Source organism: Oncorhynchus tshawytscha, linkage group LG04 (assembly GCF_018296145.1).
Source record: "Oncorhynchus tshawytscha isolate Ot180627B linkage group LG04, Otsh_v2.0, whole genome shotgun sequence".
NCBI classification, from domain to species: Eukaryota; Metazoa; Chordata; class Actinopteri; order Salmoniformes; family Salmonidae; genus Oncorhynchus; species Oncorhynchus tshawytscha.
Window position 1 is genome coordinate 14,857,855 of NC_056432.1, and position 11,621 is coordinate 14,869,475.

The window sequence follows — 11,621 nt, forward strand, 5'->3', positions numbered from 1 at the left end:
ACAGACAAACTGAATTGGTCCACTCACACAGACAGCATCGTGAGGAAGGCGCAGCAGCGCCTCTTCAACCTCAGGAGGCTGAAGAAATTCGGCTTGTCACCAAAAGCACTCACAAACTTCTACAGATGCACAATCGAGAGCATCCTGGCAGGCTGTATCACCGCCTGGTATGGCAACTGCACCGCCCTCAACCGTAAGGCTCTCCAGAGGGTAGTGAGGTCTGCACAACGCATCACCGGGGGCAAACTACCTGCCCTCCAGGACACCTACACCACCCGATGCTACAGGAAGGCCATAAAGATCATCAAGGACATCAACCACCCGAGCCACTGCCTGTTCACCCCGCTGTCATCCAGAAGGCGAGGTCAGTACAGGTGCATCAAAGCTGGGACCGAGAGACTGAAAAACAGCTTCTATCTCAAGGCCATCAGACTGTTAAACAGCCACCACTAACATTGAGTGGCTACTGCCAACACACTGTCAATGACACTGACTCTACTCCAGCCACTTTAATCATGGGAATTGATGGGAAATGATGTAAATATATCACTAGCCACTTTAAACAATGCTACCTTATATAATGTTACTTACCCTACATTGTTCATCTCATATGCATACGTTGATACTGTACTCTATATCATCGACTGCATCCTTATGTAATACATGTATCACTAGCCACTTTAACTATGCCACTTGGTTTACATACTTATCTCATATGTATATACTGTACTCGATATCATCTACTGTATCTTGCCTATGCTGCTCTGTACCATCACTCATTCATATATCCTTATGTACATATTCTTTATCCCCTTACACTGTGTATAAGACAGTAGTTTTTTTGTGGAATTGTTAGTTAGATTACTTGCTCGTTATTACTGCATTGTCGGAACTAGAAGCACAAGCATTTCGCTACACTCGCATTAACATCTGCTAACCATGTGTATGTGACAAATAAAATTTGATTTGATTTGATTTGATTTACAATGGCACCCAGGAACAACAGCTGCAACTTTGGCTGTAGCTAATTGGGATCCTAATAAAACACAAAAATACTAAAATGGCGCGTCTGCTGTCTGCATGCAAAGACTACAATTTGAATAAAGGCTTGGAGGTAAGGACGACAGCAGTGCTGTAGCCTACGGGTGATACAGATATAACTTATTATTGATATCTACACAGCACAATGATGTGTATCACACCGCTGCTCTCTAAATGATTTGCTCCTTATGGATTGTGGTTGTTGTGGATGGCTGTTTACAAAAGTACACTGAGTGTACAAAACATTAGGAACACCTGATCTTTCCGTGACACAGACTGACCATGTAATTCAGGTGAAAGCTATGATCCCTTATTGATGTTAAATCCTCTTCAATCAGTGTAGATGAAAGTGCGGATCAGGTTATAGAAGGATTTTTTAAGCTTTGAGACAATTGAGACTGTGTATGTCTGCCATTCAGATGGTGAATGGGCAAGAAAAAATATTTAAGTTCCTTTAAACGGGGTATGGTAATAGGTGCCAGGCGCACTGGTGTGAGTGTGTCAAGAACTGAAACGGTGCTGTGTTTTTCACACTCAACAGTTTCCCGTGTATATGAAGAATTGTCCACCACCCAAAGGACATCCAGCCAATGGGAGGCCAGTGGTCGAAAACAGGTCACTGATGGAAGAGGACAAAGGAGCCTGACACAAATTGTGCAGAGCAACAGACGGGCTACATAAAAGAATGCACAACTCGTCGTACCTTGACACTAATGATGTATGGCAGCTGATTACCTTAAAGAGTTCCACTTCTTTCAGCAAAAAACAAGAAACTGCGATTGCAATGGGCTAAGAAATGAAAACACTGGACACTGGAGAATTGAAAAAGCATTGCCTGGTCTGATGAATCGCGGTTACTACTGTGTCACGCTGATGGACTAGGGTATGGAGAAATCCACATGAGTACATGTATCCATCCTGTCACGTGTCAACATTACAGGCTGGTGGTGTGATGTGTGGGTTGTGTTTTCATGGCACACATTGAGCCCCTTGATAAAAGTGGAGCAGTGTTTGAATGCCACAGGATATCTGAACGTCCTTACCAATCAGATGTATGCCTTCATGGCAGCAGTGTATCCATATGCAAATGTTTTTTCTCAGCAGGATAATGCCCCATGCCACAAGGCTAGGATTGTCCAGGAATGGTTTCACAAACATGACAGTGAATTCAGCTTACTGCCCAGTCATCAGATCTCAATCTAGTTGAGCATCTGTGGGATGATATGGAACGAGCTATTCAGAGTAGAGATCCACTACCAGCCAACTTGACACAACTGTGGGAAGCATTGGAGTCAACATGGGCCATCATCCCTGTGGAACGCCTTCAACACCTTGTAGAGTCCATGCCCCAACGATATGAGGCTGTTCTGAGGGCAAAAGGGGTACAGCTCAATATTAGCAAGGAGTTCCTAATGTTTTGTACACTCAGTGTATATGTGTAATTTAACCGAATAATAGTTTAATTGAAGAAGTTTAAGCTGCCTATCAATCATTGTTTTAGCGACCAGTGGACAGACAATGAAACATTTTATCTTGCAGGAGTTGCATAGTGCGGATCCCAGCCCATGGAATAAAAGTTTGAGGGAGTTCCTCCCTTCCAAAACTCGTGGTTTTGTGCTCCACATGCAGTCAAAAACAAGTTCATTTATGAAGACCACGAGTGAGGCTTTTATTGCTCAAGTGTCTTCTTTTTTGAAGCCCATAACCATGTGTGTGAGGTGTAAATTTGTTTGACTACCAAGAAACACTCTGTGCGTTCATTATTTAGCCCACCGCAGTAAATTAAACAGCTGCAAATTATCAAGATATCAAAGTGTCACCAACAAAAACGTAAACAATTGGCCTATAGCAGATGCAGCATATGGCATTCATTTTCAGTGCTCAAAGCATGCCATTCCACGAGAGCAGCATTTAACAATGAGCCCAATCTGTCCTCCATGACAACAACATCATAAGCAACAGAGGCTAAATCCTTTTTTTTTGGGTTATGTTCAGGTAAAACAATTTGGCTATTCTATATTTCCAAGTCCTATTCCTGAAGATCAAGGGGTATTTAAAAAAAAAAAACATTTTTAGCAGATGCTGTTGTCTAGAGCAACTAGGGTTAAGTGCCTTGCTCAAGGGCACATCGACAGATTTTTCACCTAATCTGCTCGGGGATTTGAACTAGTGAACTTTTGGCTACTAGTCCAAAGTTCTTTACCACAAGCCTACCTCCTGCCTCTTACATGAATTGGAATGACTGGAAATATTTTTCTAATGCCAATTAAGGGGAAAGTCATCTAAAAGTAACTGAAAGTAATCAGATTATGTTCCTAAATTTGGGTTATCCCAAAAGTACATTACAGATTACAATTTTGGATTAGTAACTAGTAACTGTAACAGATTACATTAAGAAAGTAACCCACTCAGTCCTGTCTATGAGCCAAATTATTGTTTAACCTCAAGTAGTCACAAAATCCCTAGTTTTTCTTAGAAGTACTGTTTTTCTCAAGTAGCCATTTTCCCCAAATAATTTCCCACATGGGCCAGGCCCCAAGCAATTCGAATTCTAGCCAATGAGCTTCAGCCGCTTGTCATTCTAGTGACAACTAGCAAGATGCACACACAGCAGAAAGAGAGAGAAAGAGAGCAATGACGTGATGCACATATCTGCTCATATGAGATATAGTATACAATTTTCTGGGACCACTTTTGGCTCGTGAGCGCTACTTTCAGAACTACTGGCTAAAAAGTATATAAAAGTACTATTGATTCGCAGGACCAGAGCTGAAACAGAAGGACAAAATCATATAAACATTTGTGAATGGTGATAAAGTTGTTCAGATTCTGGGAACATACAAGGAAATATTCAAGATACTGTACCTCACTTTGAGTAACAGCATGTGCTGTATACTGTGTATCTCTCAAATAAATAATACATCACATTACTTTACTAACGTCTCATTGGTTATGAACAACAGTGACTTTACTCACTGCATGTATCTCTTAAAACATACCAGACCAGTTGACAAACTAACAGTAACAATCATAACACAACAGATGGCATACAGGCACGTGATAATGAAACCAGTTGGTTTCCATGGACTACTTCCAAAGAGGAGGAACATCATGCAGATAGGATAGGGCCGTGCAAAACGCTGATTGGTTAAAACTGCATTCCAGTCCGTGTCTATTCCACAAGTTACCACCGGCTAAATCTATGATGTTAAAATGCCTATTTGCTCTGTTCCACCTAACTGCGCAATCCACTGTCGCATCAGCCAAGGCAGGTAAGTAAGTTATAAACTTAATCTCCACTATGAAAAAACATCTAGACATTAACTCACATTTCTTTTAGACTAACATTTAGTTTTCAACGGCGGAGATTTGTGTAAACCTTGCTGTCTGTCTCTCTGACATTTGCAACATTGTTTCAATATTCAAATTCGATCTCCAGCTATCCCATAGTAATGAACGTGTCGGGAGTCGGGACGAGACAGGCAGGCAGTGTTTCTCAGCCAGTTAAAATCATGAATCAGCTGGCATAATTTTTTATGGATGTATACAGAGAAATGTAAATATGAAAAAAGGTCAAATTAAACAATGTGCAGCTAGTTTGCAGTCTTCCCAGCTTCAGTTTGAAGTGATTGTGTTAGCTGTGTTGTTGACTAGCTCCTCTGAACAACAGTATCCTGACAAGAGAGCACATTTTCTATGCAAGGTGAATTTGCACATCATTAGCTTGTTATGGGTACATCCAAATAAATGTCACTAGAAAACAGCTTAAAAAATGCAAATACAGCTACTGTTGTTATTCTGGCTGCACTATTGACGTGACTGTAAGTTAGCTGTAGTTGGCTAGCTAGCAAGCAAGGGATAATAATGTTTCCAGCCAGTATGGCAATGGAACATTTACAACGAATGACTGGGTCACGTCCATAGATACAGAACAAAATTACTGAACGACTGGCACAGGTCGAGAGACAAATTTGACAGTGACAAATGGACAGACAGTGACATTCAATACCGCCTTGCACACTCTTTCCTGCATCTAGCTGATAGTGGGTGTAATCATTAGTCCAACAGTTGCAAACAAGAGTTTCTATTGGACAATTCAGGTATGTTTATCCCCGTTTTGTTCCGTTTACTTTTGTTCAAGAAATATTTTCAACAGAATCGGCAGAATGAATACACTCGATCCCGCGTGAACATAGTTTACAGTTTCATAGCAGCCATGTTGTATTCCTTCTCACATCTACGATATGCGCTCACTTCCTTTCACCTCTTCCCTTCGCCTGTGGACTTCAATGCACAACACATCAGCTGTATGTGACCAGGCGTAAAAATCTTTCCAAGCCAAACTGCTACACACAGCCTACATCGTTGTCACCATATTAGCCAAAGTAACATCATTGTCAGTATAACTAATGGAACTAACACGTTAGTAAACCCGCTACAATCATGCAGTAAGATTACATTGTACAGTCAGTAAGTATTTACACCGGCGGGCCCCAATGGCAATAAATTTGTAAAACCAAAAGCTTACCTTGACTTGGAAGAGATCCAGTGTTGTGTTGGATAGTCATAGCCAGCAAGCTAACATAGCATCCCTCTGTTTGAGGAGGGTGTTTCAGTAGGCTAAACTAGCAAGCTGCAATTGCTAGCTAAGTAACTGAAACTGAAAGTGAAAAAAATGACGAAATCTCTCTCTCTCTATTTCTCTCTTGCTTCTCCTTCATTTAGGAAGAACTTAATTTGTTCAAAACTGTTAAACTATTCTCTTTATCTCTCTTTGAGCCAACAATTCACCACATTTTATGCACTGCAGTGCGAGCTAGCTGTAGCTTATGTTATCCGTACTAGATTCAGTCTCTGATCCTTTGATTATGTGGGCAACATGTTCATGCTGCAAGAGTGCTGATAGGTTGGAGGATGTCCTCCTGAAGTTGTAAATATTACTGTGTAAGTCTATGGAAGGGGGTGAGGACCATGAGCCTCCAAGGTTTTGAATTGAAGCCAATGTACCCAGAGGAGGATGGAAGCTAGCTGTCCTCCGGCTACACCATAGTGCTACCCTACAGAGGGCAGCGGAGGCTACTGTAGACCTTCTTTGCAAAATAGTGTTTGAATCAATTATTTGGTGACGTGATAATATTTAGTATAGTTTTATCTAAAAAGTATAACTTTTTAAATGTTTAGAAAAATACAGTACTGTGCAAAGGTTTTAGGCAGTTGTAAAAAAAATGTTGTAAAGTAAGAATGCATTCAAAAATAGACATGTTAATAGTTTATATTTATCAATTAACTAAATGCAAAGTGAGAAAACAGAAGAGAAATCTAAATCAAATCCATATTTGGTGTGACCACACTTTGCCTTCAAAACAGCATCAATTCTTGCAGGTACACTTGTACAAAGTCAGGGATTTTGTAGGCATATAGTCAGGTGTATGAGTAAACAATTATACCAAACAGGTGCTAATGATCATCAATTCAATATGTAGGTTGAAACACATTCATTAACTGAAACAGAAACAGCTGTGCAGGAGGAATACACCTGGGTGAGGAACAACCAAACTCAGCTAACAAGGTGAGGTTGCTGAAGACAGTTTACTGTCAAAAGTCATACCATGGCAAGACTGAGCACAGCAACAAGACACAAGGTAGTTATACTGCATCTGCAAGGTCTCTCCCAGGCAGGAATGTCAAGGCAGACAGGGGTTTCCAGATGTGCTGTCCAAGCTCTTTTGAAGAAGCACAAAGAAACGGGCAACGCTGAGGAACGTAGACACAGTGGTCGGCCAAGGGAACTTACTGCAGCAGAGGAAAGACACATCATGCTTACTTCCCTTTGTAATCGGAAGATGTCCGTCAATGCCATCAGCTCAGAATTGGCAGAAAACAGTGGGACCTGGTACACCCATCTACTGTCCGGAGAGGTCTGGTCAGAAGTGGCCTTCATGGAAGACTTGCGGCCAAAAAGCCATACCTCCGACGTGGAAACAAGGCCATGCGACTCAACTATGCATAAAAAAACACAGGAACCGGGGTGCAGAGAAATGACAGCAGGTGCTCTGGACTGATGAGTCAAAATATTTGTCTGTAGCAGAAGGCAGTTTGTTCGCCGAAGGGCTGGAGAGCAGTATACAAATGAGTGTCTGCAGGCAACAGTAAAGCATGGTGGAGGTTCCTTGCAAGTTTGGGGCTGCATTTCTGCAATTTGAGTTGGGGATTTGGTCAGAATGAATGGTCTCCTCAGTGCTGAGAAGTACAGGCAGATACTTATCCATCATGCAATACCATCAGGGAGGCATCTGCTTGGCCCCAAATGTATTCTGCAGCATGACAACGACCCCAAACATACAGCAAAAGTCCTTAAGAACTATCTTCAGCGCAAAGAGTCCTGGAAGTGATGGTATGGCCACCACCGAGCCCTGATCTCAACATCATTGAGTCTGTCTGGGATTACATGAAGAGAGAGAAGCACCTGAGGCCACAGAATAACTGTGGTTAGTTCTCCAAGATGATTGGGCCAACGTACCTGCCAAGTTCCTTCAAAAACTGTGTGCAAGTGTACCTAGAAGAATTGATGCTGTTTTGAAGGCAAAGTGTGGTCTCACCAATTATTGATTTGATGAAGATTTCTCTTCTGTTTTCTCACATTGCATTGTGTTAATTGATAAATATAAACTATTAACATGTCTATTTTTGAATGCATTCTTACTTTACAGCATTTTTTCACATCTGACAAACTTTTGCACAGTACTGTATTGTCACGTTCTGACCTTAGTTCCTTTATTATGTCTTTGTGTTAGTTTGGTCAGGACGTGAGTTGGGGTGGGTAGTCTATGTTATTTTTTCTATGTTGTATTTCTGTGTTTGGCCTGGTATGGTTCTCAATCAGAGGCAGCTGTCGTTCGTTGTCTCTGATTGAGAATCATACTTGGGTAGCCTGTTTTCCCCATTTTGGTTGTGGGTGATTATTTTCCCTGTCTGTGTTTGACCTGGTATGGTTTTCAATCAGAGGCAGCCGTCGATCGTTGTCTCTGATTGAGAATCATACTTAGGTATCCTGTTTTCCCCATTTTGGTTGTGGGTGATTATTTTCTCTGTCTGTGTTTGCTCCATACGGGACTGTGACGGTTTCCAGTTATTCTGTTATTCTTTTGTTTTCAGTGTTCAGTTATATTTCATTAAAATTATATTATGGACACTTACCACGCTGCGCATTGGTCTGATCCTTCCTGCTAACGACGAAAACCGTTACATATATTTTTATGAATATTCACTGAGGAGGACGGTGTCACGGCCTGACCTTAGAGATCCTTTTATTTCTCTATTTGGTTAGGTCAGGGTGTGATTAGGGTGGGCATTCTAGTCTTTTAGTTTCTATGTTGGCCTGGTATGGTTCCCAATCAGAGGCAGCAGCCTTTTCCCACCTGTTGTTTGTGGGATCTTGATTTTGTGTAGTGCCTGTGAGCACTCCATTACTTCACGTTTTGTTTGTTTTGTTTTGGTGCGTTTTATTTATTAAAACATGTGGAACTCTACGCACGCTGCGCCTTGGTCCATTTATTCCAACGATTGTGACAGACGGTCCTCCCATTCCTCCTCTGAGGAGTCTCCACTTGCCTTCCACGTAAATCATATTTTCCATAGAACGCATAACACCTTGGTGCTTATCCCTTACATATAGGAGAGTCTCCTTAGTGACTTTGAATCCCACTGGACATCATTTGAAGAGTCTGCTCTGAACATGAACAGCCATACTCTTGCATTAGGTTTTTATCTCATAGTGTTCTAACACACTTGCAAACAATCACTGGCAACAACACAATGACAATCAAAAGTTTCTCAGTTGACGACAACACAGTAAATGAATATTGGGGAAACTCCTTGGAAGTATCCAAGAAGACCACAGTCAAGTCTCTTGTTGTCAAGGCAATAGGTAAAGCCAAGGTGGAATGGAACGAACATCAAAATAAATTTACTAAGGAGTTCAGTAGCAAGAAGGAATACTTCAGTCTTGAGCAAATATTGTTGCAGGAAGGAAAAATGGATGGAGTGTATAATTGCAGTCAACCTCTGATTTTGATTACTTCATAAATAGTAAATGATCAGAAATTACCAAGCAGATTTATGATGGTATGTTGTGCCTACTATGGGAGATATGGTGAGATTTTCCTTGAGATTTAATGACATCAATTTGACAATAGATTTGATCAGGATGTGTCCCGTTAAGATGGTAATACAACATGTCAATACATTTCATGTATTCACTGTTTTCCAGGCTTGATTTATTTTAATCAATGGACTTGTGTTATTGTTTCTGTTTCTCTTATACAAAGGTGTGTTTATACCAGGTACACCCACAACTGGCAGTGGCATTACAAGAGATGTTACCATAACCGTCTACTGTGTGCCTCATACCACCTAGGAGCCTCCTAGACTGATCAATCCTGAAGTTACACAATGAAGGTATATTATGATGAGATTTTTATGCTCTGAATTCAAGAGAAAAGGAGGATAGAACATTATTTGATGCTGCTTAAGTGAGGTAACATTCTTTCACATGAACTTCTCCATATACGTGTGATAACAGTGATGGGAGTAGTAATGTGATCCAGCACCACCATGCTTGAGTGTACCCAAGCATTTTAAAGTGATCAGACAGCAGACCGACCGGTTTTGCAGCAGCACCTCTTGTGTTTTGTTTATTTCAAATAACTTTTTAGTCCACTGCTTTGAATAAGGTTAGAGAAAGAGAGAGTGTTTTGTGCTTGAGTGTGAAGGGAATGCAATGCAATTCTCATAAAAATGTATTTAGAAATTCACTGTGTAAGTTACACCATTATGAGATCTTTTAAAGACTCTGGAAATAGACTGCAAATCAATGTCTCAAATATCAACTCCGTGTGCGTTCATCTCTCTATTCTCTACTCCATTAAGGTCACTGTTGACGTCCCAATGTCCAAAGACCCAGAGGTTAAACTTCCCCTGGTTATCCTCCTGGACAAATGAAAAGCAGCTGAGAATGGCAGAAAGAATACATCTTGACCAAATGTCCTCCTATAAGATCCTGGTCCTGGTCGTTGATGCCCATAGGATGTAAGACTAAAGCTGGTGGTCTGTGCCTGTATCCATTAAACATCTCAGAACAGGAGTACTGACCTATGACCTGTTTTCCCTTTTAGATCACTATGGACAGGGATTATTATGGACAGGGAGGACCTGATGCTAGATCAGCACTCCTACTATGAGCTGCTTTGTGGATACGGGCTCAGTTTCCCATAATCTCTGTTGTTTTGAAACACTGTCTGTCACTGTCACAATGTCTGTAATTATGTTATTTTGTCACATATATCAGTTATTTCCCAACTCTTGAATTAAGGAAGTTATGACACAATTTCTGCTTGTCTCGGATCTTTCAGTTACAGTATAAGATTGTTGAAGTCATTTTTCCTGGTCTCCACTAGATGGGGATATAGGTAAAGCTGTGTAAGAGCAGTGACAGAGCAGGGACTAGTGTAATCTGATTTATTATCTGATGCTCATTTTTCTTGTCAGCTAAGGAAATGTGCCACTTGATTTTTTAAGAATAATGTTTCATTTTAATCTTCATTTTTTTTCATCCAATCACTGGGATTACAGTTTTTGTTGTTGAAAGAATAGGGTGTGCTTGTGATTATTTATGTTTCACTGTCTTTAAAGTTGAGTGTTCTTCACTCACTCACTCACTCACTAACTCACTCACTCACTCACTCACTCACTCACTCACTCACTCACTCACTCACTCACTCACTCACTCACTCACTCATTCACTCACTAATTTCTGGAAAAGTTGTCATACATGACTTTGTAACCCTGTAATACAATTGATTTGAACAAATCCAATCATGTCGATAAGGCATCTCTTTTCTACACAGTGAAAGGCCTGATTGGCATGTGGATATGGTCTGTGGTTCTTCAGATGATATGAATGCTTCCAGATCGTTCTGTGGGTTTGAGAGTGAGGGGCCAATCACCAGGGGACAGCAGGGCCGCTCTCTCCAGCCTGCTCTCAGATATGGTCCATCCGCAGGGGGTACCTCCTTCATCAAGGGTACTCTGAGCAGAGCAACATGTGATTAGCATAACCAAAAAAGGTTGAGAACCAATGCCCTACAATCTTAGAAAAAAGCGTTCCAAATGGGTTATTCGGCTGTCCCCATAGGAGAACACTTTTTAGTTCCAGGTAGAACCCTTTTGGGTTCCAGGTAGAACCCTTTTGAGTTCCATGTAGAACCCTCTGTGGAAAGTGTTCTACATGGACTCAAAAGGGTTCTACCTGGAACCAAAAGGGTTCTTCAAAGGGTTCTCCTATGGAGACAGCCGAAGAACGCTTTTAAGGTTCTAGAAATAGCAACTTTTTTCCTATTGTTTCTAAGTGTATCAAAATAGTGCATGATCACCCGTTTTTCAGCTGCTGAGGTTACAGCTGGGGGTCACATCTTGGCTAATGTTGCTAGAGTTCAGACAGATATTTGATACATTTTCTTAGGAGAGAAAATCATGTCCCCTGAAGTAAACTCATTTTAGGTTTGGGAGTATACATCCATCAA

At 41.1% G+C, this 11,621-nt stretch overlaps 1 long non-coding RNA gene across 1 annotated transcript; it reads left to right on the forward strand.

The window, feature by feature from the left end:
* The first annotated feature begins 4,225 nt into the window (after positions 1-4,225).
* On the forward strand, positions 4,226-10,689 carry LOC112247200. The gene is made up of 3 exons (XR_002953036.1): positions 4,226-4,313; positions 9,369-9,498; positions 9,970-10,689. It is a non-coding gene; the product is annotated as an uncharacterized LOC112247200 (long non-coding RNA).
* The last annotated feature ends 932 nt before the right edge of the window (positions 10,690-11,621 follow it).